This window comes from Heterocephalus glaber, unplaced genomic scaffold (assembly GCF_053883595.1).
Source record: "Heterocephalus glaber isolate CG9 unplaced genomic scaffold, H.glaber_assembly_v1.0 deba00001865, whole genome shotgun sequence".
NCBI lineage: Eukaryota > Metazoa > Chordata > Mammalia > Rodentia > Bathyergidae > Heterocephalus > Heterocephalus glaber.
Window position 1 is genome coordinate 46,066 of NW_028258505.1, and position 24,809 is coordinate 70,874.

At 41.3% G+C, this 24,809-nt stretch overlaps 2 long non-coding RNA genes across 17 annotated transcripts in view; one reads left to right on the forward strand and one right to left on the reverse strand.

Moving 5' to 3' along the window:
- Positions 1-3,225: 3,225 nt before the first annotated feature.
- Positions 3,226-6,568, reverse strand: LOC147820510 (uncharacterized). Its single transcript, XR_015448454.1, has 3 exons — positions 6,379-6,568; positions 4,116-4,215; positions 3,226-3,660 (listed from the first exon to the last, which is right to left on the reverse strand). It is a non-coding gene; the product is annotated as an uncharacterized LOC147820510 (long non-coding RNA).
- A 68-nt stretch (positions 6,569-6,636) lies between these two features.
- The window catches only part of LOC147820511 (uncharacterized), a 59,712-nt gene continuing 41,539 nt past the window's right edge, over positions 6,637-24,809 (forward strand). For 2 of the 16 annotated variants that reach the window (XR_015448445.1, XR_015448440.1), the window contains exons 1-4: positions 6,637-6,822; positions 10,197-10,252; positions 12,770-12,799; positions 17,373-17,474. This is a non-coding gene — a long non-coding RNA (uncharacterized LOC147820511). The other 14 variants (XR_015448446.1, XR_015448443.1, XR_015448438.1 and 11 more) reach the window with 12 other exon arrangements.

A 24,809-nucleotide genomic window follows, 5' to 3' on the forward strand; every position in this document is an offset into this window, starting at 1 on the left:
CTCCATGGCAGAGGCTTCTTCCCTCTGCCTCTGCTGGAATCTGCCCCAAGGACAAGAAGATCACATTTATCAAGTGTCCACAGTGTCCCAGGAGCTTCTGATGCATGATTCCACATCATGGCCTTTAATCTCCATGACAACCCTGAGACAAATGTCATCTTCACTTACTGGATAAGGAGAGAGGCTCAGGGACACACCCAGTGGTGTGTGGTGCTCAGCTTTCTGTCACTGGGGCAAATCCCTAAGGTAATCAACTTAGAAAAGGAATGGTCTTTGTTGGCTCTCAGCTTCAGAGGCTTTGTCCACAGTTGGTTGGCCAAGTGGCTTTCAAGCCTGTTGTAAGGTGGCACAAGGGATGTGGCTGGGACAAAGCTGCTCACCTCACAGAAGCCAGGCCACAAACAGTGAGACAGGAAGGAGTCAGGGTCCCAGGAGCCCCTTCAAGGACATAGGCCTATGGCCCAACTTCCTTCCTCTAAGTCTTACCTCCTAAACTTTCCAGCCCCTCCCAGTGGTATCACAGCCTGGGGACCAACCCTTTGCCATATGGGCATTTGGGGGACTTCCTAGATCCGAACTAGAACATGATGCTAGAACAGATGGTACACTGGCCAAGGTGGTGGACACTGAGGCTCCAAAGCCACCTGTCTCTCTCTGCCTCACATGGCTGCAGCTCCTCCTTCTCCAGGGCCCCCCAACCCACCATGGTTGTGGACATGTTCATGTGCCTTCTGAAGGGCTGGATCTTGTCCTGTCAGGAGCGGTTATTTATGCCCCTTAGGGATGCACCATACATCGGTCCAAGAAATGGCCTTCTTCCCTGGGTGTCAGTAGAGAGCCCAAGACCTACATAATCCTTTTCTTCTTAGCCTTTCAGCATTTTACCCACCTGAGGGAACCCAGGGTTCTCCACCACTTTCTTCTAAGACTTCACTGGCAAGGTCAAGATGACAAATACAGTAATAGGCAGCCATGAGAATTCCTGGGTCTCAGCCACCTCCACAGATCTAATGACAAGGCCACAAGCACCTATCCTACTGGGAAAAGGTACATCTGAGAACCTTACATGGTGACGACTTTGGAAATAGCCTTGGCTCCTTCAACAACCCCACTTGGAAGCGTATTGTGGTCCTAATGGGAGGCAGGCAGCTGCACTGACCTCCTTGAATCCTCCACTCAGGGAAAAGATAAATTCCCCATAAAGATGGTGAGGTGGCATTAGGAAGGGAAAAATAACTAAATACAGTATATGCTGTGGACACAGATTGGGGTCCTAACCAGGGGCCATGGGCCACAGCATATGCCAAGCAGAGGATCCAGTGGGGTGTATATTGGAAAAGAAATGGGTACCAAGGCCTCTGGCACATCCTGAATATCTCCCTTTGTTCCAGGGGCTTCAGTTCACTCAAATTTTTCTAGGAGGTCTCATTCCTATCTTCCAGGAAAAGAAACCCAAGACTCTCCAAGGTAAGGATATATACACAGATACATACTCCATTTATGAACCCAAACAGATCAGAAAGTTATTGAGCAAGTAGAAAATCACATTACATGAAATACTTGGAAATATGATCTATTTAAGACATTTTACGTGTGCCAACACCAGCGGGCACGTGATGTGACTGGTTGTGTAAGTGGAGACAATCTTTTGATCTAGTTAGTACATTCCAGTTATCAGAGGGGGATGCAACTGACCAGAAAGCCATGGAATTCTGCACAGAGCTCATGACTTCCAGGAGCTGTGCTGCACAAGCTAGTTTGAGGATTGCTGTCCAGCAGGACCCAGCCCAGACTCCCTCACTGGAGAGCCAACTTCCTCCCTACACACAGCATTTGCCCAAGGCAGGAGAACAGAAGAATACTATTCCAGCAAGACCGATGGAACAGCTTGCACAAAGCACCAACAGAAGTCATGAAAGCACATAATGTGTTCCTAGAGTGGAGCAAAGTGAAGTGCTGGGGGCCTGAGCCATACGGCCACTTGAGGAAGAGCTCAGGGTAGAGTTGGCTGGCAGAAGCGGGGACAGCAGGGGGCACTCTTGAGAGGGGGAGTGAGAAGTAAGAAGATCAGGGAGAGACTGGAAAGAGGGCCACTGAGAATGATTGGAGAGTCACTTACCTGATGCCAAGTTGACACCTGTGTGAGCAGGTAGGCCTGGGAAGACACCAGGCTGCTGTTACAGAATGCCACTGTGGTGAGGAAGGACCGACAGGAAGGGAGGGCCTCACTGCCCTCTAGAGTAACCATTAGCCTCTCCTACACAGCTGTACCATGGCCCACCAGAGTCTGCCCATATGCACAGGAAGATGTGACTGTCCACAGGAAAGGGGAAGCTACCCCTCCATGCTGTGATGCTTCTGTCCCTTCTACTGCCCTGGCTCCTGAAGGACCCTCTACTCCTAGACTCACTTTCCCCACCACAGTGGCAGAGCTGGGGGCTGTGCTGAGACAGGAAGTTGCCATATCTCAGTGTCCCAGCCCTTTCCTGCTTCACCCCACCCTCACCTGGACACTACAATCCCTCCTGCTCACCTGACTCCTTCCTTCCCTGCCCTTTTGCCCCTCTGGGACATTCATGACAGGTCCTTTCTTCCCTCTGCACAGCCGGCTCCACAGTTTAATAGAACTTCAAGGACTGCTGTGTTGTGTGCAGCCGCCAGATAGAAGCAGCAGCCTTTGAGGGCTTCCAGGGCCTGCTGGGCCTTTCTTCTGTGCCAACCCCAGCAGGCATAGTGCTTGGCACCATGGTCGGCTGTGCTGGGAGCAGGAGCCCGGCAACCTGCCAGTGCCTGCCTGTCATCAGAGCCACAGCTAGGGAAACTTTTCAGGGGTGGCAGCCAGGGCATGGGCATTCGCCCCTGCCTCTTCTAAGGCCTAGCCCACCCCATCCCTCAGGCTGGCATGGACCCTCCCCTTCTCTCTAGTTCAGCCCTTTCCCAGAGATGTGCTACTCCTGTATACTCCTCTTGGCCACCAGACATCCAGTCCCCTGCACAGGGCTCAGGGAGATGATCCTATCCCCACCCCTGACCCCAGTCAGTAACTCCCATCAGTACCTGCAGCAGTCCAGCCTGTCCCAGAGCCATGGCCTGAGTCTTCCCAGGTGTAAGTTTCTTACCCTTTCCACCACCTTCATCCTACCTCAGGGATGCCAGGTCTTTCTCAAAGGACCACCCAGGAAATCTTATTTGTTATTTACATCTTAGTGTAAATTAGAGGACTGGTCTTGTTCTCAGAACATTTATTCGTTTGATAAACACCAACCTATCCTCTTGGTTGAACATGGTGCTGGAACCCCAGGGTAGAGAAGGATGAAGAGGAAGAAGGTGCACATTGGTCCCACCGAGGCTCCTGGAGGAAGGAGTTTCCGTTGCTGCAGCTCTGGGTATGCTCAGGTGGGGGCACAGATGCCTGCAAGAAGCCTAGGCAGGGCCGGAAGGAGGTCAGTTGGAGTTAGCCAGGGAGCACAGACCTGTCCCCTGCCGAAGGAGGAGGCCCAGGGAGATGCGGAGAGCCTGGTCCAACAGGAGTGGACCAAGCTAGGTTTCTTGAGGAATAGCCGATGCCCACCAGCTGGACACAGAGAAGGCACATGCAGGATGGAGGAGACCCCGAGCCCAGGGTGCAGGTGTCCTGGGTGCCACACTGAGCTGTGGCTCCTGTGTAGGGACAGAGGAGGTCATTTAGGGTGGCCCAGGACAGAAGACTCTGGAGACTTCTGGAAGGGCCCAGAGCAGTTGCACCAAGAGTGGGGTGGCGGGGGCCATGTATGGGAAACAGCTGGGCAGCAGGTCCTCTTGGCAGGAAGGCAGACAGGGCAGGGACGAGCCTGATCAGGTGGCCAGGGCCCTGGGCCACCCTCCCCTCTCACCCACCACCTGTCATTTGTGTTTACTCTGTGCCTGCTGAATTGCAACTACCTCTGTTCAGAAAGAGGTGAGGGGTCTTACTGCATCAGTTGTGCCATCTCCACCCACCTGAACTGTCTACCTGAGAACAGGTGCTCACTGCTCACCCTTCCTGAATGGTGGTCTCTGAACCCTGGTCCACTGGCCACCATGTTTGCGCCACCTCGTGGGTCTACCAGTCAGACAGGCCCCTGTCTCAGACTCACCCAGCACGGGCCTCCGAGCCCACCGTTCTCCATGCTCCGATGATATTTCTCAATTTACTGTAACTTCCTTCTCAGAAATCCCATTTGGTCGGCTTCAAAGCTGTAGAAGATTGTTCTTCTCAGGGCAGCAGAGATGTTCAAAGTCTGCCTCCCGGGGCCAACCCAAAGATGTTGGCAGCCTTCTACACACACACACACACACACACACACAGCATCACAATGCCGCTATTGTCCTTGAGCCTCAAACACAAAAATTAAAAATCCTCAAGCATGAAATGATTTTGAAAACTCCTGTGGTCTCTTTGGAGCTGAGATAAAAAAAACTGAAAATGTCCTCCCCAAGAGGTCACTAGTCAGCTTGGAAGAAGACACTGGAAGGCAAAGGTTTTAGGAGAAGATTTTCAAGGTTTTGAGACCACCTGGAGTCTGTTGGTCCCAAATTCTGGATTCATGAGCCTTAGTGTGGGGAAATCCTGGAGACACATGACCATAGACTGCCATGTCACTGTGAGTGGAGGGCCCCTGCAGATGGGTTAGTGCCCAGGCCAGGTGCTATGGTGGGGATCAGGGAGGCCCTGAAGTGTTGCTGGAGAACAAAGTGGGAGGGGAGGAAGAAATGAGCTGTGCTAGAAAGCCGAGGAAGAGGATCCACGGATGTGGGTGAAGAAGAGAGACAGGAGGAGCAAGAGTTGGCATTGTCTCTGAAAAGGGCCAGCTGGCAGATGCTTCTGTCTTGCTGCTGTTGTATCTACTCAGCTCTGCCATTGTAGCATGAAAGCAACATGCTAATAAATATGTAAATGAATAAGTAAGGCCTAGTTCCAATAAAACTGTATTGACAAAGATAGGCTAAGGGCCAGATTTGGCTGCCTTGTTCTGGAGCCTTGCAGGCTTGGATGAGGATTTTCACTTTTATTGTTAACCAGATGGAGGACATTTTAGGTGTTACGCCTAAGAGTGAAGGGCTCGGATTTATGTTTTAGAAGATCATTCTGGGGTTCACTGGAGAAGGGGTTACAGGGCAAGAGGACACGGGGATACCAGCCTGAGCTGTTAAAGTGCTGTGGGAGAGAGAATGGAGATGGATCTATGGTGGGTGTGGCAGTGGCTCATGTTGCTCACCTGTGTCCCCAGGGAGGCTACCTGCATCCGTGAGGATTGCACTTCCCACTGCTGTTAAAGTTAGGGGTGACCTTGTAACCAACATTGGCCAAGAGGACAGGCGGCATGGAGAACTCTGGGAGAGCTCTTTCCCCTGACCTGGTGACAGGGCATAGCCAGAGTGGGTCTTTGTGCCAGGGCTGCTTGAAGAGACAGACCTCTGACCCACAGTGCACACATAGCACAAGAAGGAATGACCTTGTCATTGTAAGCCCCAAGGAGTGTGGCATTGTCTGTGACAAGACCAGCCTAGCTCATTGTGACTGGTGTAGGGGCAGCTGGAGATGATAGTAAGTGATGTGCTCAGGGTCCATTCTCAGCCAGAGCTTACAGGATGCGCTGACGAATCTGACTCAGGGTGTCTGAGAATTAAATAGAGGATGACACCCAGTGAACCTGGCCTGAGCAACTGGGTGGTGATGGCAGCAATGAATGAGAAGCAGGAGGCCTGGTGGGAAGCTCGGGGCCTGACAAGACCGATAAACTTGGATATCTATCATCAATGTATGCCTATTCTTTGGGCATGTGCAAAACTTCCACATTTTTATTTTTATTTTTATTTTTATAATTCATTACCCAGCAGTCCGAAGAGTACCTTGCACGTACCATGTGCTCAGTAAATACCTGGTGTCTAACAGATTAATAAGTAACAGGAGTTCAAGTGACATTTATAAAAGCAATATTCGACTGTGGAACAAGAAAATCACATTTGAGTTACTAGCAATTAATTAAACCAGGCTATTTTACTTCTATGCATATTCTTGGCTATTTCTTGTTTCAGCAGGGAACGGGGTAGACAAATTGAGGCGTTTTTGATTAATTCTGGAAGGCCTTTGAGAATTTACACATTATATACTGTAAGAATCCAAATATCCTTTCAGTACTTTGGTAAAAAAGTCACTAGCTTCAAGATCTTAGTCTTCTTTGGCTAGGATCAAGGAATCATTTTGCTCACTCACTCGTGTCCTTTTCAGCCACCCATCACCTCACCTCGCTACACGCCTCTGTCTTCCCCTGAGCCCTATTCCCTCTCACCTTGAACCCCCCCCCCCCACACACAATTTCTATCACACCGAGTTCCACAAGTTACGTGGAGACTCACACGCTAAGATGAAGCCCACACGACGCGTTTCAAATCCCTCCTCCAACCAGATAAGGTTTTGCCTGGTCAATTTTCGCTCTTCTGGGATGCACCCGACGTCCCGGACCCAACAAGCACAGTTCGGTGCCCTCTCTTCCTCGGCTCCAGTGAGGGCTTTCCAAATTCCCTCGCTCGCCTGGAGGCCCCGCCCCGCGCCACGGCCTTGCGCCTCGCGCATGCCCGGAGCGCGCCGACTCTGCTCCCAGCGGGCCCTCACGCCTGGCGTACAGTAGCTCCCTTCCCGCTCGCGACCGCGCCCCGCCACGCACCGTGTTTTGGGGACGCGCGCGCCCGCCAGAGGCTCCGAGCGGACGGCGATTGGCTAACGCGTTGCCGCCTCGGGCCTGAGAAACTCCTGGCCAGCTCGCAGAGTCCGCTCCCGGGGTGTTGGCAGGCGCGTCCCAGGTAAACCGGGAGGTGGGGGTTTTGGGCGACCGCAGGAACAGAGGAATGGGTACAAACCAGCCTCGGAATTTACGGCCGAACCTCCTTGGAGAAGCCGACAGGGCCGCACGGAATCTGCCCCAGCGAAGGCTGGCCTCGCTTGGCCATGGGTGACAGGCACCCTCGAAGGTCAGCGCCGTGGGGTCCTCAGGGGACCGACCGCTCTTTCTGGGCCTGGGTTTGGCATCGTCATCCGTTTGCTATTACAAGAGTTCAACAGCTGAACATTTGTTAAAAAGTGTAGGGTTTTGTTTGTTTTTCCCTTAAATCCCTGCGAGTTACAGGGTTCTAGTTCTGGCTCAAGGTCTGATCGACTTTGCGCCCTTGCAAGGCACTTGATCATTTTGTATTTCAGTTCTCACACTTGTGTGAGCAAGAATGCAGTGTTTCTTCTGTAGGCACACCGAGCCACGCCGTAGAAAGATACTGTTAGAAATGGTTTGGTTCACAACATCCGGGGGCCCGCATTTTTCTGACTGGAAGGCGACACCACCCTACAGTGTTTGCGGAGTACTTTAAACTCTGTGGATGGAAGGGGCTGGACAAACACAAGATAGCTGCACGATTAGACAAGGGTAGTAGAAACAAACAACTTTTCACGAGACCAGGTTTTTTGAAAAACTTCTTTGAACATTTTATGCAAGTTAAATCGCAGTGGTAGTAGTAACAGTGGTAGTATATTTCAAGGAGGTTTTTTTTTTTCTTTCATCGCCAGATAGCTTTAACATACTACCACAAGATACTGGGTTAGCAAAGTTTCTCCTTGGGATCACAGATGGAATGATCCTAAAGTGACAGTACATAATCATTGCATACTATGCATTAGTACCAATAAACTTAAAGCAAAGCTGACTTTTCTGACAGGTAATAGGAATTAAAAGAGAAGGAAGGTTAGCACATTATGAAAGTGAAGGGGAAATGTACACAAATTTTCTTCAAGGTCACAGGGTTTATAGAAATCTTTCTCTTGTGTTAATTGAAAAGCATAACAGACATCGAGTAAAGTGTCTGAATCATATGGGTAGTACAATTCATTGAATTTTCACAGTGTGCATATGCCCGCATCAGTTCTGTAGATCAAGAAAGCACTTGAAAACACTGTATCCCGTAGGCCACTTTGTGCTGGCTTTCCAAAGGTAACAACTGTTATCTTGACTTATAATATTATAAATGACTTTTACCTATTGTTGACTTTACATTGAAGGAATCATATACAGATCTCTTTCTGGCTTTAGCTCAATATTGTATTTGTGAGATTTATGCCAGTTATGTAACAATAGTTTGTTAATTCTCGTTATTATAACTAGTATTTTGGCCATGAGCTTTAGTATTTGTAATTATTACCAATAGGGTTGCTATATATATTTTATAAATACTTTGGTGAGGGCCGGGCATTTAGCTCAGTGGTTTCACCGCCTGCTGCGCAAGCGCAAGAACCCAAGTTCAGTCCCCAGTACCAAAAAAAAAAGTCAATTATAAATACTTTGGTGAAATTATGCATACATTTCTGTTGGGTATATTCTACTAGTGAAATGGCTGTGTTACAGGCTATGCAAATATGTATTTATGGTATACACTATCATAAAGTGTTTCAAATTGGTTGTGTTAACTTGCACTTCCCTTAGCAGTGTATGAGAGTTGTGTTTCCTCCACATACTTGTAACGCTTCGTGTTATCTCTTTCATTTTAGCCACTCACATGTGTTTAGACTGATACCATGTTGGGGTTTCCCCTTAGCTTCCCTAATGACTAGTGTTATTGAACACCTCTTCAATTTTTATTGACCATTTGCATATCCTCTATTTCTGTAGGAGGGAGACAGTAAATTTAAGCAGTCCCTACTTTGTGGAGATTCTTTTAGCACAGTACTGTGCAAAGCTAGGACTACCAGTTTATTTTTAGGTTTCACAAGTGTAAAAGTCTATTGCATATTCTTCTTTCCTTTTCTCTTTAACTCCCTCTCACCATCTCTTTACAGTCCTTAAAAATGTGAAAACCATTCTTAACTCGCAGGATGTACAGAAACAGAGGTAAAAAGTATAATGAACTTTTTTCAATACTTTGAGAGAGATACTGTCTTCTGAACTGTTTATCTTGAGATGGCTTGATTGAATTTTCATCTCTGATGGAATATTTGCATGATGTGGGAAGCAGTAGTCAGCGGCGTGGGCCCTGAAACAACTGTGATGCCCTTGCTCAGGATGGAGGTCCTCTCTCTTTTTAAATACCCACCTCCTCTCACTCTGGATTCCTGCCTTTTACTTAGTACCAACAAAAAGTTTTCTTGAATACTATCTCAGTTAACACTTTCAGCTAACACTTTCTATTTTTAGGTGGGTTATAGAAGTGAATTTAGTATATATTTAGATGGATATATATCAATATTAATGAGAGGCTTGGAGGTGATCTCCATCAACTTGGTACTTTCTTTGATATGGATAATTGAGTGTTTTAATTGTTAGCAAACACAGATTTAAGATAGGCCCCACTTTTTTCCACCAAGGAATTGCAGTCCTTAAGCTTTTCTTAACATAGAAATTCTGGATAAGATAATGTGTTGGGCAGCAATAGAAAACTAAGACATTGCTCTTATTTCAGAAAAATTTTAATGAAATGGTTTGTTATAAAGTTTTTAAATATACAGCTTCAAGCCGTTTGTATCACTTTATTCTTTTTTCTTTTGTTTTTGCTGTTCTCTTTTCTTTCTTAAAGAAACAGACTCTCTATGTTGTCCAGCCTACGCACCAACTTCCAGGCTCAAGTAGTCTTCCCAAGTATCTAGAAATACAGGGATGCACACTACTCCTGACCTGTATCACTTTAAATATGTTTGAGGATGTGTTGTTTTGTGTCCTGAAATGTTAGTATTTTAACCATCTAACCATAAATATCTTTTTAAAAATAAATTTCTTTTTCCATAGTTTTAATTGCTAGGTATTTGTTTTTATCTCTAAGCTGGCAACATAAAAAATGGTCTCTTTGAAAGGTTAGTTGGTTTGGTATTTCATAAAATGGATCACTGATGGGACAAATTACCGTAGAACTGCTTTTTACCATTGGCAAGAGGACCTCTAGTTCTGATGCAGTTAATATTGAAAGTATTTTCAATTTAGATTTTATACTGTTTGGGATATATAAGACCTGTAGCTACTTTTGTTATTTGCAGTTCTGCATTATGATGATTTGATTTATGTATAATTATTACCTTGAGAATTCCCTGGATTTGTGTTTTGAAAGCTACTCATAGACAATGGGGTTTATTTTACTGGAACTCTTACTTCTGAATCTTGCATTATTGTTTCTTATTGAAGCATACCAACCTCTCCTCTTCATAGTTTTTCCTGAGGATTTTGCTGCTATGGAACAAGTCTTGAAGAACTGAAAAAAATAAGTGAGTATGTAAATAAATGATATAAATCAATTAACTTTTTAAAACCTTTATTGTGAAATATAATACATGTAAAGAAAAATGTAAAACATACATGGTTTACTAGATAAATGGAAAGCACCCAAGTAACTACCATCAAAATATTTTTTATTTGAATGATCATTGCAACTTTTTAGTACTTGCTTTGCATATGGTTATTTTTTAAAAAATGTTCTGTGTGTGTGTGCGTGCGTGTGTGTGTGTGTGTGTGTGTGTGTGTATGCATGTATATGAGAGAGAGATTCTTCATGTGATGGGGCCAGTGTTTTATTTGTGTATGTTAAGTGAAGTTTGTTAACGTTGTTATCAAACTCCTAATGATTTATATGTGTGCGTATGTATGTATGTACATGCCTGTATGTGCTTGCAATGATAATTATTGACAATTTAAATCTCCCTTTGTAATTGTGGAATCTGTTTCAGACTGTAGTTCTGTCAGTGTTTTATGTATTTATTTTGAGGTCATATTCAAAATATATAACCTTAGGATCGATCTCTTTTATGGCTTGTATCTAGATGTCCCCCCAAAGCTCATGTGGTCATAGGTAGGGCTTTTTGGAAGTGGCTGCATCTAGGGTGTGTGATGCTGGAATTAAGGATGTGATGCTGGAATTAAGGATATAATGCTGGGATTAAAGATAACCTCACTCTGAGTGTGAAAGCAACCTACCCTAAGGGTGGACAGCCTGGATGGAATATAAGGGACAGAAACAGGGCTGCTGCTATGGCTTGTTTCTTGTTGCCTTCTGTCTGGCCTGCTTTCCCAATGACTTTCTCCTCTGCAATGCCCCTCTGCCACACCACCCTGCCTTGGAGACAGCTGACTATGGACCAAAACCTCTACAAACTGTGAGCTCAATAAACCTTTCCTCCTTTTACTGTGGGTGTTGGGTATTTTGTCTCAGCAATGAGAATAGTAACTAAGACATTCACGTTTCCTGTAAATCAAAACTTTTCTCTCCATTGTGGGTTACCCTCTTTTATCTCTAGTGATACTCTTTGTTTTCATTGTCATGTTTCCTGTTTTCTTTTTTACTCTTTTCCTTTTTCTGTTTCTTTCTTTTTTTTTTGGTACCAGGGATCAAACTCAGGACCTTGCACTTGTGAGGCGGGTGGCAGAACCACTGAGCTAAATCCCTGGCCCTCCATTTTCTGTTTTGATATAACTATATCAGTTTGCCTTTGGTTACTATATGGAGTTTAAAAAAAGAATTCCAGTGGGAGATTTTGGTCTTAAAATATGTGGTAATCTGGTCACTTCATTCCTTTATATATTATATTTTAGCATTCTTTTAATAGTTATCATAGAAACTAATATTTGTGTATGTAAAGTTTTCATATTTTGGAGACATTTTAATTTTTAAATGACATTGTTTTCATAAAATGGTAAATGTTTATTATAAACTTGTTTAGTCAATGTAGATAAATAAAAAGACGACAGTGAAACATACCCTGAATTCTACCACCTTAACCAAAACAAGTTTCATTAAAAATCAAGTGTACTGTATTTTTTTCTCTTCCTAAGAGTGTTCAGTTACAAAATAAAAGCCTGCTCATTGACATATATTTGTGAAAGTTGTTAACTCCAGGGATGAAAAAACATCCTAAATATTTTCAGAGAGAGAGAGAGAGAGAGAGAGAGAGAGATGGACAGGCAGACAGAGACAGACTGACTGAAAGAGAAAACCACCACAATGACCACAACTGAATATATTACATAAATGCTTTCTTTTTTTTTTTTAATTTTTTTTCCCTTGACACAGTGTCTGACAAACTTGTCTTGCTAAGTTGCCAGAGTTGGGCTCAAACTTGGTATCCACCTGCCATCACCTCCCAGAATGGAGCTGCCAGGGCTGGCCAGCATCCTTTTTCAAAAATTATTATTCATTAAGTTTATTGGTACATTTTAGGTATGCATTATGATCACATTCATCATTGGAAAATTGTACCTGTACATGATATACCTTGGCTCTTGTTTTTTCCCCATTCCCCTTCCCTCCTTTCCACTCCTCCACCCTTCCCTAATTACAAAAACTTTGTTTCTGTTTTTTTCTTCTTTTCTCAATTTTTTTCTTTCCCTTCTTTCCTTTCCCACTTTCCCCCTATTTCCTCTTCCCCTTTGGACCTTTTCTCCCTATTTCACATTGTCTGTTATACATTTTGGTCCCCATTTACACTTTCAGTTTCTCACACCAGAGAAACTATTTGGTATTTACACATGTGTGTCCTATTTATTTCACTTAAGAGTATGGCCTCAATGTGCATCCATTTAGCTATAAATATCTGTAGTTTATCATTCTTTATGGCTGAGTAGTACTCCATTTTATATAAAAAAAAAAGTATCTTCTTTATCCAGTCACCAGTCCATGGGCATTTGGGCTGTTTGCAAGATTTAAGTATTACCAACTTTAAACATGGATGCGCATGTATCAGTGTGGTATGATGCTTATAATTCTTTTTTTTTTTTTTTTTTGGTACCAGGGATCAAACTTGGGACCTTGGGCTTGCAAGGTAGGTGCCAGTACCACTGAGCTAAATCCCTGGCATGATGCTTGTAATTCTTTTGGGAAGATACTCAGTAGAGGAATAGCTGGGTAAAATGTGTCCTCTAATCCTAGTTTTTTGAGGACTCTCCATACTGATTTCCTCTTGATAGAATATTGGCTCCTAAAAGACAGTGTTGCAATGATTTCAGTTTTAAAGGACAAGACTTTTCAACTCCAAAGCCCATGTCTATTCAATAATCATTGAAGGCAGAACAAAGACATTTTTTTTTTGTACCTGGGATCGAACTTGGGACCTTGTTCTTGTGAGACAGGCGGCGGAACCACTGAGCTAAATACCCAGCCCAACAAAGATATTTTTAAGTAGAACATCTCAGGAGTTTCTTGAGTTATGGACTAGCAAAATAAAGAAGTGAAATAAGGCCTGGATTATAGGAAATGCTAAACCCAGCCCAGAAATACAGTGAAATGAGGGATGGCTGCTTTATGGCCAGCCCAGAAGTAATCTGTCCATATTAGAGATAAGCCTCCAGGAAAGGAGGTTTCCAGGAAATAAAGATGATTTAAGAAGTTTTATAATCTCTGGGCCTGAAGTTTTCTTTGTTGGAAAGTTTTTTGAAGTGTGAATTCAATTTGTTAGTAGATGAAAAATTGTACCGGCTTTGTGTCTCTAACTGAGTTAGCACGGATAGATTATTTTAAAGTTGTTTGTAATACAATTAGCCTCCCATTGCACCTGTATCTACAGTTTCAGCTTTCCTTGGTTAACTGCAGTCAGGAAATTTTAAACGGAAAAGTTCAGAAATCAACAGTTTATAAGTTTTGAATAACTTATACTATATTATTTTAATTTTTCAGTTAGTATTAGTTAATGTTAATCTCTTACTGTGCTCTTTTGGTGCCAGGGATTAAATGTAGCTCATTTTTAAATTAAAGTTTATCATGGGTATGTATGTATAGCAAAAAACACATACGAGGTTTAGTACTATCTGGTTTCAGGTTCCATTGGGAGTCTTGGAACGTGTCCTGTTCAGATAAGAGGGCTACTTATATTTTCTTATTTTTTCTCATTTTTAAATGTCTGTAGCATCTTTTGACATCCCTTTTCCCTCTTCATATTGGTAATTTTTGTCTTCTTTATTTGTAACTTTCCAAGAAGTTTAATTTTCATGCGTCTTTTCAAAGATCTAGCTTTTGTTTTCATTAATTTTGTGTGCTGATTTTTGCATTTTCCTTTTCACTGGTTTTTGTTATCATTTCCTTCCTTCTGGTTGATTTGGATTTTTTCCTCTTAATTTTTTTAAGGTAGAAGCTAAAATATTGATGAGAGATCTTTCTCCTTTTTCAGTAATACATTTACTATTACAGATTTCCCTCAAAGAACTGACCTAGCTGTATCCCCAAAATTTTGATGTATTGTTTCTGTTTTTATTTTATTCAAATATTTTATGATTTCCTTTTTGACTTTCTATTTGAACTATCTGTAATTTAGAGTTGCCCATGGATTTTACAAATATCTTTTATAACTAATTATGAGTTTATTTCTGTTGTAGTAAGATGTCACACTTTTTATGATTTTAGTTCTTATATATGTGCTGAGGTCTGTTTAAGGTCCAGAATAGGGTTTATTTTGGTAAGTACTCCATGTGCACTTGAAGAGATCATGTGTTCTGCCCTTGTTGGGTGGAATATTCCATAAATGTCTGTTAGGTCAAGTTGGTTGATATTAAAAAAAGCCAACTGGGCAATAGTTAAGGTAATAAGAACAGATTTTTATTCAGGAACTATTGCAATAGGAAAAAAGTGTCAGCATTGAGCCACACTCAAGTCTGAATAGAACAAGGACAAGTAAGACTTTACTTCGAAGGAGCAAGGTAGAGGTCAGTGGATGGAAAGAACATCAAGGGAAGGAGGGTTCTAGTTAAACCCACTGGACAGGATTCTTGCTGATGCCAGGCCAGGGTGATTGCTGGATGGGAGATGCTCTATAAACTGATTTATCAGGATTCTTGTTAAAACTAAACAATGCAAAGATCAACACTGAAGCCTACAGGTTGAGTTGAGGATTCATAGCAGCCTAATTAAGGTTTGGGCTTTGTTTCTGATAGATTAAGTCTTACGTAACCTAACTGATTTTCTGACTGCTTACTTTTCTGCTCACTGAGAGGTATGGTGAAGTTTCCATCTGTGGTTATGGACTTGTCTGTTTCTCTTCTCATCAGTTTTTACCTTAAGTATTTGATGCTCTACTGTTAAGGTCTTACATATTTGTGGTTTCTTATGTCTGAATAGTGAATCATACCCTTTAGTGTACTGTTTTAGTTTTGGTAATATTCTGTTTTACTCAGATATTAATGTGGCCACTCCTGCTTTGCTTTGATTAGTATTTACATGTTTTTTTTATTGTGCTCTGTTACCATAAGTAATACATAGTTAAGGAGAATTTGTGGGATATTTCCATTTTTATGTGCAATCTATTATTTGCTTATTTAATTTTTTATTTTTAAAATTAATTTTATTGGTACATTTAAGGTATACACTATAATGACATTCATCATTGGAAATTTGCACCTTTACATATTCCATCTTGGTTGTTATTTTTTTCCCATTCCCCTGCCCTCCCTTCAAACCCTCCACCCCGACCTATCTACGAAGACTTTGTTTTCATTTTTTTCTCTTTCTCATATTAATTCCATTCCCTTCTTTCTTTTCCCCTATCCCTCCCACTTCCCCCTCCCTTTTGCACCTTTTCTTCCTATTTCAAATTATCCTTATTTTAAATAATATTTTGATTTTAGGAAATATCGAGTGTGAACTAAGATCCTGTAATTTTATGTTAAGGCACAGGCACAAGGATATAAGTATTCATCACATTATTAGAAAACAATTTGCAGTATTATTTTCTTGGATAGAATTTGAATGTAATTTCTTACAGATATTTGCATATGAGTGTTAAAATGCTGTTTAGCATTGTCTGAACCATATGCATAAACCTAAATAAAATTTAAACACTTAAATTTCTTTCAATGAATTTTTTTCTGAAGTATGACAGACTTTTTAAAAGCAGTATGTCTTAAAACTAATGAATACTTTAATACTTTTATTATCTTCTAAAATTAATGTAAATTGAAGCCACTTTCTTAATTTATGTCGGACAGCTTACTGCCAGCATGGTAGCTTCAGATACTGTGTGTTATAGCTTATGATATCCCAAAGTAGAACATTTTATTCAGTGGCATGAGCTGGCACAGTGGGCAAGATTATTCTAATTCATCTGGGTAAGTGATCTGCAGCTTAGGAAGTACATGTACAAAAATGTGCTGTTAGAATTTCTTTCTGATTCTTCACTGGTAAAGTCTGAGTTTAGGATTTCAGCATCTTAATTTCTGCTATCTCTCTTGCATGCATGTTATTGATTTTGACCATATTTTAAATTAAAACCTCATATGCATCTTTAAATGCTCATGTATTATATGTTAATCATTTAAAATTATGATCTCATGTAAGAATGTTTCATCACATGATTACTAACAAGTTATGTAGCAATGTCTTGGTTATTCTCATGGCATATCCAAATTGTAGCAGAGATCCCAGTTTCCTCCATCTTGTGATACCATCATCACTGTGTGTCTTAGTCACTTTGTCATTGCTGGAACACTTACATGACACCCACAGTTTAAAGAGAAGTTTATTTTGCCTCACTTTTTAGTCCATAGTTGGCTGGCTCCAAGGAAGGACAGGATGGCAGAGGGGCATGGTGAAGGAAAAGCTACTCATTTCATGGTGGCTAGGAAGCAGTGTGAAGGAAGAAACCAGGGAAGGAAATGCACCCTTCCAGACCATGCTCCCAGTGACCTGCCTCTTCCAACCAGGCCCCACTTCCTAACATGACATTTAGCTATTGTGCCCCCATGATTCAGTTACCTTTCAGGAGACTTTCTGTGAGCACATGAGCCTTTAGGGAGACATGCTGGTGTAAACCATAATGCTATGTTAGCTCTTGGTCACTGTGACAAAATACCCTAAGATAAACAACTTAAAGGAGAAAGATTTATTTTGGTTCATGATTTTGGAGATTTCAGTCCGTGTTCTGCCAGCTCCATTGTTTTAGGCCTGTGGGAAGACAGAATCATCATAGTAGAAGGGTGTGGTAGTGGAAAGCTGCTTATTTCATGGCATCCAGGAAGCAGAGAGAGTGGAAAAACTAGAGAGGAAGGGGTCAGGTACTGATAGAGTTGATAGAGTTGGAGAGAGTCTGAAGGTCACATCTCCTTGATCACTCCCTTCACCTAGGCTGCACTTTCTGTTTCCACACCTCCCATGCCATCAATGTGTTAATCTACTGATAAAGTTATTATGCAGTCACTTCCCAAAAGTTCATCTACAACCTCGATTCCACTGTAACAATCACAGTTTTCAAAGTTGTTGAAGGAGGGAAAAAGAAGGACAATGGATCTTATCCATTGCCTTTAAGGTTGAATTCTGAAATTGCTTTGTGTTATGTCTGCTAATGCTGCTTTGGTTACAGCACAATGACCCAATGTGATGAAGCCTAGGAAATGGCATTTTCTTGGTTTCAGAGATGGGAACTGCTACAGTTATAATCCAACCGGTCTTGAAGTTTGGAAGGGGAGAGGGCAGAAGAGTAAATGATGGTTAGATCTCATCTCTTCATTACCCTGGTAAGATTTTTGCCCTGCCTTAACATTAATTTACAGCACTTGTCACTTGGACTGTGACTGCTGATGTATGTATTGATGGGCCAGACAAGAATTTTTCTAAGGCAACAAGGTGGTCATAAGAGTCAGAAATTTTTCTTTCATCTTTTTTTTTTTTTTGGTACTGGGGATCGAACTCAGTGCCTTGCACTTGCCAGGCCGACTCGGAGCCACTGAGCTAAATCCCTGACCCACTTTCACCCATTCTTTTAGCATCCGTGGTATCTGCTCTTCACCCAAGACTTTAGTTTTCTTTTCCCTCAATTCTGTTTCAAGACCGCTTGAAGGTTTTGATTTGTTTCTTGGGTCATTGATTCCTTTTGTAATTGTTCTGTGCTAATGCTGGCGGAGAGAGCCAGCAACGTTTTGTAATTCATTGTGTTAAGAGGAACTGGAAGCCTTCCTTATTTCTGAATAAAACTTCCTTAGGGAAAAAACTGCAACCTAGTATTAACTGAGAAAACAGTTTTGTTTCTTGTCCTTATAAATAGAAAATGCACTTTCTTCCTATGTTGTTGATCACAATAATTTTGATAAGCCAATTTTGATTATCTGGAAGTGACCCAGAGAATAGGAGAAAACTTTGTATTTGGTTACTTTGGCCAGAGATTGTTGCTTTAACAAGCATATTTTCCAACTACTGACACTATTCTCACCCTCTCTCTTCAGGTCAGAGTGAGGGTCTGAAATAATATAAAAATCACTTTTTCAAAACAAGTACATTGCTTCAAACGTTTTAGTGTTTAGTTAGCCTCTTAAGACACTCAAAAGCATATTAAAAACTAATTATTTGATTTTTTAAAAAAAGCACCCTGGCCATTAAAGAAAAGTTAGAAGGTTGGAAATGTTAATGTTTTGAAAATAAGCCATGAATTATATTGAAAATGTTAACATCAGGTAGTTTATTTAAACATATATATTACTCTTCTGTTAGGTACTGTGCCTAATGAACACTAGAAATAGAAACATGTGCATCATTAAATTCATAAACATTGTTAAAAGATTAAAGTATTAAAAGCTTATATTAATTTCAGAGTAATAGACTAATATTAATGAAATTATCTCAACAACACCAAGAAACTTAAGTTCTGTATTGAATTTATGTGCAGATATGGAATTCAAACTATTAGGAAGAGAAATATGTTTCTGCTAAGACTGATTAGTTGTTTATGCTGTTGATTGATTTTGTGGGCTTTTCGTGTGTGTGCTTCATTCTTCATTTTTTTTTACTGGTATATGTTTGTAGTACATAAACTTTACATTCATTTTGGGGGATTGTACATATGCATAGCATATCTTAATAATTTTCAATCCCCTCTTTCCAGTTTTGTACCCTACCCCCCCTTCTCCTGATCCTTTCCTCAGCTTCAAAACATCTGCCATTATTTTACTGTTTAGTTTATTTTTTGTATTTAGTATATTTCTTTTATGAGAGAAATCATGTGATGTTTAACCTTCTCACTTATTTCACTTACTAAGATGGTCTCAACTTTCAACCATTTTCCAACAAATGACTCAAATTTATCCTTTTTTATGGCTGAAAATAATTTCCAGATTACTGTGTCTTGCAATTCTCCAGAATTGATGGAGTAATAAAGACCTTCCACAGTATAGAGAATTTTAAAAGTTCATGACCATCAAAACAGCATTGGAGAAAAATACTCGAGAAAATCCTAAGCAGAGCTGAGTTCAGCATAATGCAGAAGTCTGTAGGAAAGCCCAGAGAGGAGCTACCTAGGCATGTGAGCTCTCGCCAGAGGCCCACCATTCCATCTGTGAGTGCCTGCAGATCCCAGGGAGTAGCTGTGTGACCCAGACCAGGGTGGCTGCAGACAGATCCTAGCCGGGGCTCTGCCCTGACCCCAAAGGCTCAGGCACACCTGCTCAAGCCAAAGGCCCACCCAGAAAGGGGCTGCATGGGCACATGGGCTTCAGCCAGAGGCTTAGCATACCATTGACCACAGCCAAGGAGCCACCTGGAGAAGAGCTGTACAGGCACACAAGCAATACCCAGAGGCTTGCCCCATGCCATTCATTAGTGTGAGGAGACCCTAGCCAAAGCCTGTGCAGACAACAGAAACTGGGGTACACAGCCCCCAAACAAAGGCCCTCCCAGACAATAGCTACATAGGGGTCCGAGCGAGAGGCACACCTAGATACCATCCCATGTGTGCTCAGGCCCCAACCAGAAGCCTGCCCAGACAACAGGTCAGCTCACGGAGCTAGAAGGCCACCACTCTGCACCCAGGAATTGGTGTACTGGTGAGCAGCAAAGTAAAGGCTGCTCAGTGGCTTGCTGAGAATTCAAGACCACTGGGTGCCACTGGGTGACTAAAAAGTCGCCTTAACAAAGACACAGCAGGCTGCATCTGTTGAAATGAAAAGACACGTAAATGAGCCCCCAAACCAGACTTCCAGATCATCTAAGGGAACCCCAAAGGGAAACAAGATGGAACAATCTGATACTCAGGCACCTGGACTCCCTGAACTGGCAATGAAAGGGGACCTGGAAAAAATGAAATCAGAAATAATTTCTCAAATAACAGCAGAGATTGTGCCCATAGTACAAGACATGATTAATGAATCTAGAGCAGACACAGATAAAACAATAGAGGATCTGAGGAACATGATGGAAACCCAACATAGGAGACAAATGGAATCCATAAAACAGAAGCAAACAGATTTCCAGGAGATTAAAAACTCCACTGAAACTTTACATAGCAGACTGAGCCAATGGGAGGATAGAATTTCAGATAATAGAAGATAGGATTGCATTTAGTGACCAGGAAAAGAAAAATTTCTTAAAAATAGTAAGGGAGCATGAGAAATCAATCCAGCAGCTGCTAGACGGTGCAAAGAAGAATAACATCAGAGTGATTGGAGTGAAGGAAGAAACAGGAGAGAGTGCAGATGACATAAAAAATCTCTTCACAGAAGTAATGGCAGAAAACTTCCCAGATAGGGGAGAACTTGACATGGAGATAAGTGAGGCATATAGGACTCCAACTAACGGTGATCAAAAAAAAAAAAAATCTACACATAGGCATATAATAGTTAAGATTCCAGAAATGCAACAGAAGAACAAAATTCTACAAGCAGTTAAAGAAAAGAAACAAATCACATATAACGGAAAGCCCATCAAAATCACAGAAGACTTCTCAACACAAACCCACAAGGTAAGAAGAGCATGACATGATGTATTTCAAGCCCTAAAGAAAAACAACCTCCAACCCAGATTGGTGTACCCTGCAAAACTACCTTTCAAAATTGATGGAGAAATAAGATACTTTCATGACAAAGAGCACCTTAGAAACTTTGCGAATACCAAATCAGCACTCCAAAAAATTTTAGACAATATACTAGGAAAAGACAATGAGGATCACAACCCCAGGAAGCCCTGCAGAATGAATCCATCAAGCACGACAAGAAATTAAACACAAAGGGGAAGAATCCAACAAAAAGAAAAAGTCATGACAAGGATGCGTCAATACATATCAATTATTACCATCAATGTTAATGGTCTCAATTCACTAATCAGAAGAAATAGACTGGCAGAATGGGTCAAGAAGCAAGATCCAACAATATGCTGCATACAGTAACCACACTTAATTCAAAAAGAAACTCATAGAGTGAAAATTAAAGGGTGGAAAACAATACTCCATGTGACAGGAACCCCCCAAAAAGCAGGAGTCACTATCCTCTTTACAGATCAAGTGGATTTCAAACTAACACTGATTAAGAGAGACAAAGAAGGACACTACCTCCTTGCAAAGGGAACAATCCAAGAGGAAGAGATGACAATCATAAATACATATGCACCAAACACTAGTGCGCCCAACTATATAAAACAAATACTAACGGACATGAAAAATCATGTAAGCACTAATACAATAGTAGTGGGGAACCATAATACTCCACTGTCACAAACAGACCAACTAGACAAAAAATAAACAACGGAATGCTAGAAGTCATTCAAACTCTTGAACAAATGAACTCAACAGATGTTTACAGAGTGTTCCACCCTAAAATATCAGAATACACATTCTTCTTTGCTTCACACGTGTCATTCTCTAAAATAGACCACATACTTGCTCATAGAACATGTTTAAGTAAGTGCAAAGGAATTGAAGTTATCCCCTGTATATTGTCAGACCATAGAGTGATGAAATTGGAGATCAATAGCAAAAGAAACCTCAAGGATTTCATAAACACATGGAACCTATACAACACACTTCTGAATAATGAACGGTCACAGAGGAAATTAAGAAATCAGACAGTTCATACAACTAAACGACAATGCCAGTACAACATATTGCAATCTATGGGACAGAATGAAAGCAGTCTATGAGGGAAAGTCATAGCAGTATATACTCACATTAGGAAAACAGAGCGAGCCCAATTACACAACCTGATGCTCAACCTCAAGCTTGTAGAAAAGGAAGAGCAGGACAAACCCTAAGCCCATAGAAGGGAGGAAATTATAAAGATCAGGGCAGACATCAATGCAATGGAGACTAAGAGAATGACACAAAAACTCAATGAAGCCAAGAGTTGGTTCTTTGAAAGAATAAACAAAATTGACAAACCCTTAGCCAAACTTATCAAAAAAAGGAAAAAGGCCCAAATCGATGCAATTAGGAATAAAAAGGGTGAAATTACAACAGACACAGCAGAAATCCAGAGGATCATCAATACCTGTTTGAGAACCTATATGCCAATAACATGGAAAATACAGAAGAAATGGACAGATTCCTAGATACGTGTGAATTACCAAAGTTGGATGGAGATGACCTAAAAATCCTAAACAACGCAATATCAGTCAATGAAATTGAAAATGTAATTAAAAACTTACCAACTAAGGAAATGTCTGGTTCCTGGTGGCTTCACTGCAGAATTCTACAAGACATTTAGAGAGGAACTACTGCCACTACTGTTTAAACTCTTCAAGGAAATTGAAAGGGAAGCAATACTCCCAAATTCATTCCTGGAAGCAAGCATCACCTTGATCCCCAAAAGAGATCTCAATAATGAACATAGATACAAAAATCCTTAATAAGATACTGGCAAATAGAATGCAGACAATCATCAAGAAGATCATACACCCTGACCAAGTGGGATTTATCCCAGGGATGCAGGGATGGTTCAACATACACAAATCAATAAATGTAATGCACTCTATTAGTAGAACCAAGGACAAAAACCATATGAGTATTTCAATAGATGCAAAAAAGCATTTGACAAAATCCAACATACATTTATGATAAAAACCCTACAGAAAATTGGAATAGATGGACTCCACCTCAATCTGATAAAAGCCATTTATGAAAAACCAACAGCCAGTATCATACTAAATGGTCAAAACCTGAAATCCTTCACACTAAAATCAGGAACAAGACAAGGATGTCCGCTATCACCACTCCTGTTCAATATACTTTTGGAAACATTAGCCACAGCAATTAGACAAGAGAAAGAAATATAAGGAATGAAGATAGGAAAGGAAGAAGTCAAATTGTCATTATTTGCAGATGACATGATACTCTATATAGAAGACCCCAAGAACTCCACCAAAAGTCTTCTAGACTTAATAACCAAATTCAGTCAAGCAGCTGGTTACAAGGTCAACACACAAAAATCAATAGCTTTCCTCTACACTAATGACAGACTCACTGAGAGAGAAATAGGCAAATAATTCCTTTCACAATAGCATCCAAAAAACTGAAATACCTAGAAATCAATGTAAGAAAAGAAATCAAAGACCTCTACTTGAAAACTATTGCACTCTGAAAAAAGAGATTAAAGAGGATAGCAGAAAATGCAAAGACATCCTTTGCTCCTAGGTAGGAAGAATCAACATAGTGAAAATGGCCATACTTCCAAAACTGCTGTATAGATTCAATGCAATCCCAATTGAAATCCCAGCAGCATACTTCATGGACCTTGACAAAACAATCCAAAAATTCATTTGGAACAAGAAGAGACCTAGAATAGCAAAAACAAAACTAAGCAATAAAAAGAAGGTAGGGGGTATTGCAATCCCCAAATTGAAACTATACTACAAAGCTACTGTGATAAAAACAGCATAGTACTGGCAAAGAAACAGACCTGAGGACCAGTGGAAGAGATTAGAAGATGCAGAAACAACTCCAGACACTCTCAGCCACCTCATCTTTGGCAAAGGAGCCAAACACACTCACTGGAGGAAAGATAGCCTCTTTCATAATTGGTGCTGAAAAAATTGGGTTTCAACTTGCCAAAGACTAAAACTAGACCTATATCTCTCACCATGCACTAAACTAAAATTGAAATGGATTAAAGATCTAAATATTGAAACAGAAATACTAAACAGGGTGGAAGAGAGGTTAGGAAGAACTCTTGAAGACACTTGTGTAGGAAAAGATTTTATGAACAAAACCTCAGTAGCCCGTGAACTAGCACAATCAACAAGTGGGATCTCTTCTTATTAAAAAGCTTCTGCACAGAAAGAGAAACTACCAACAGTGTAAAGAGACAAACCACAATGTAGGAAAAAATTTTCATCTGCTGTCCCTCAGACAAAGGTCTACTATCTAGAATCTATAAAAAACTTTAAAAAATCAGACCTCCCAAATTTGAAGATCCAATCCAAAAATGGGCATCTGAAATGAACAGACATTTCTCAGACAAAGAAATAGAAATAGCAAATAAACATATGAAAAAATGTTCAACATCACTGGTCGTTTGAGAGATGCAAATGAAAAGAACACTGAGATTCCACCTCACCCAGAAAGAATGGCTGCTATCATGAAATCAACCAATAACAAATGCTGGTGGGGCTGTGGGGAAAGAGGAACCCTACTCCACTGCTGGTGGGAGTGTAGACTGGTGCAAGCACTGTGGAAATCAGTATGGAGATACCTCAAAGAACTAGGACTGGAAGTCCCATTTGACCCGGCTGTTTCCCTCTGGGTATCTTCCCCAAAGAATTAAAAGAATCATACCACAGTGATATATGTTCACCCATGTTCATAGCAGCAGAATTTGTAATAGCCAAAACTTGGAAGCAGCCTAATTGCCCAGCAACTGTAGCCTGGATAAAGAAAATGTGGTTTTTAAATAAAATGGAGTATTACTCAGCCTTAAAGAACGAGAAACTAGAGATATGTGTAGCTAAATGGATCACATTCAGGCGATACTCTTAAGTGAAATAAATAGGACACATGAGTAAATACGGAATAGTTTCTCTACTGTGAGAAAGTGAAAGTGTAAATAAGGACTAAAAGGTATAATAGATAATGTGAAATAGGAAGAAAATGTACAAAG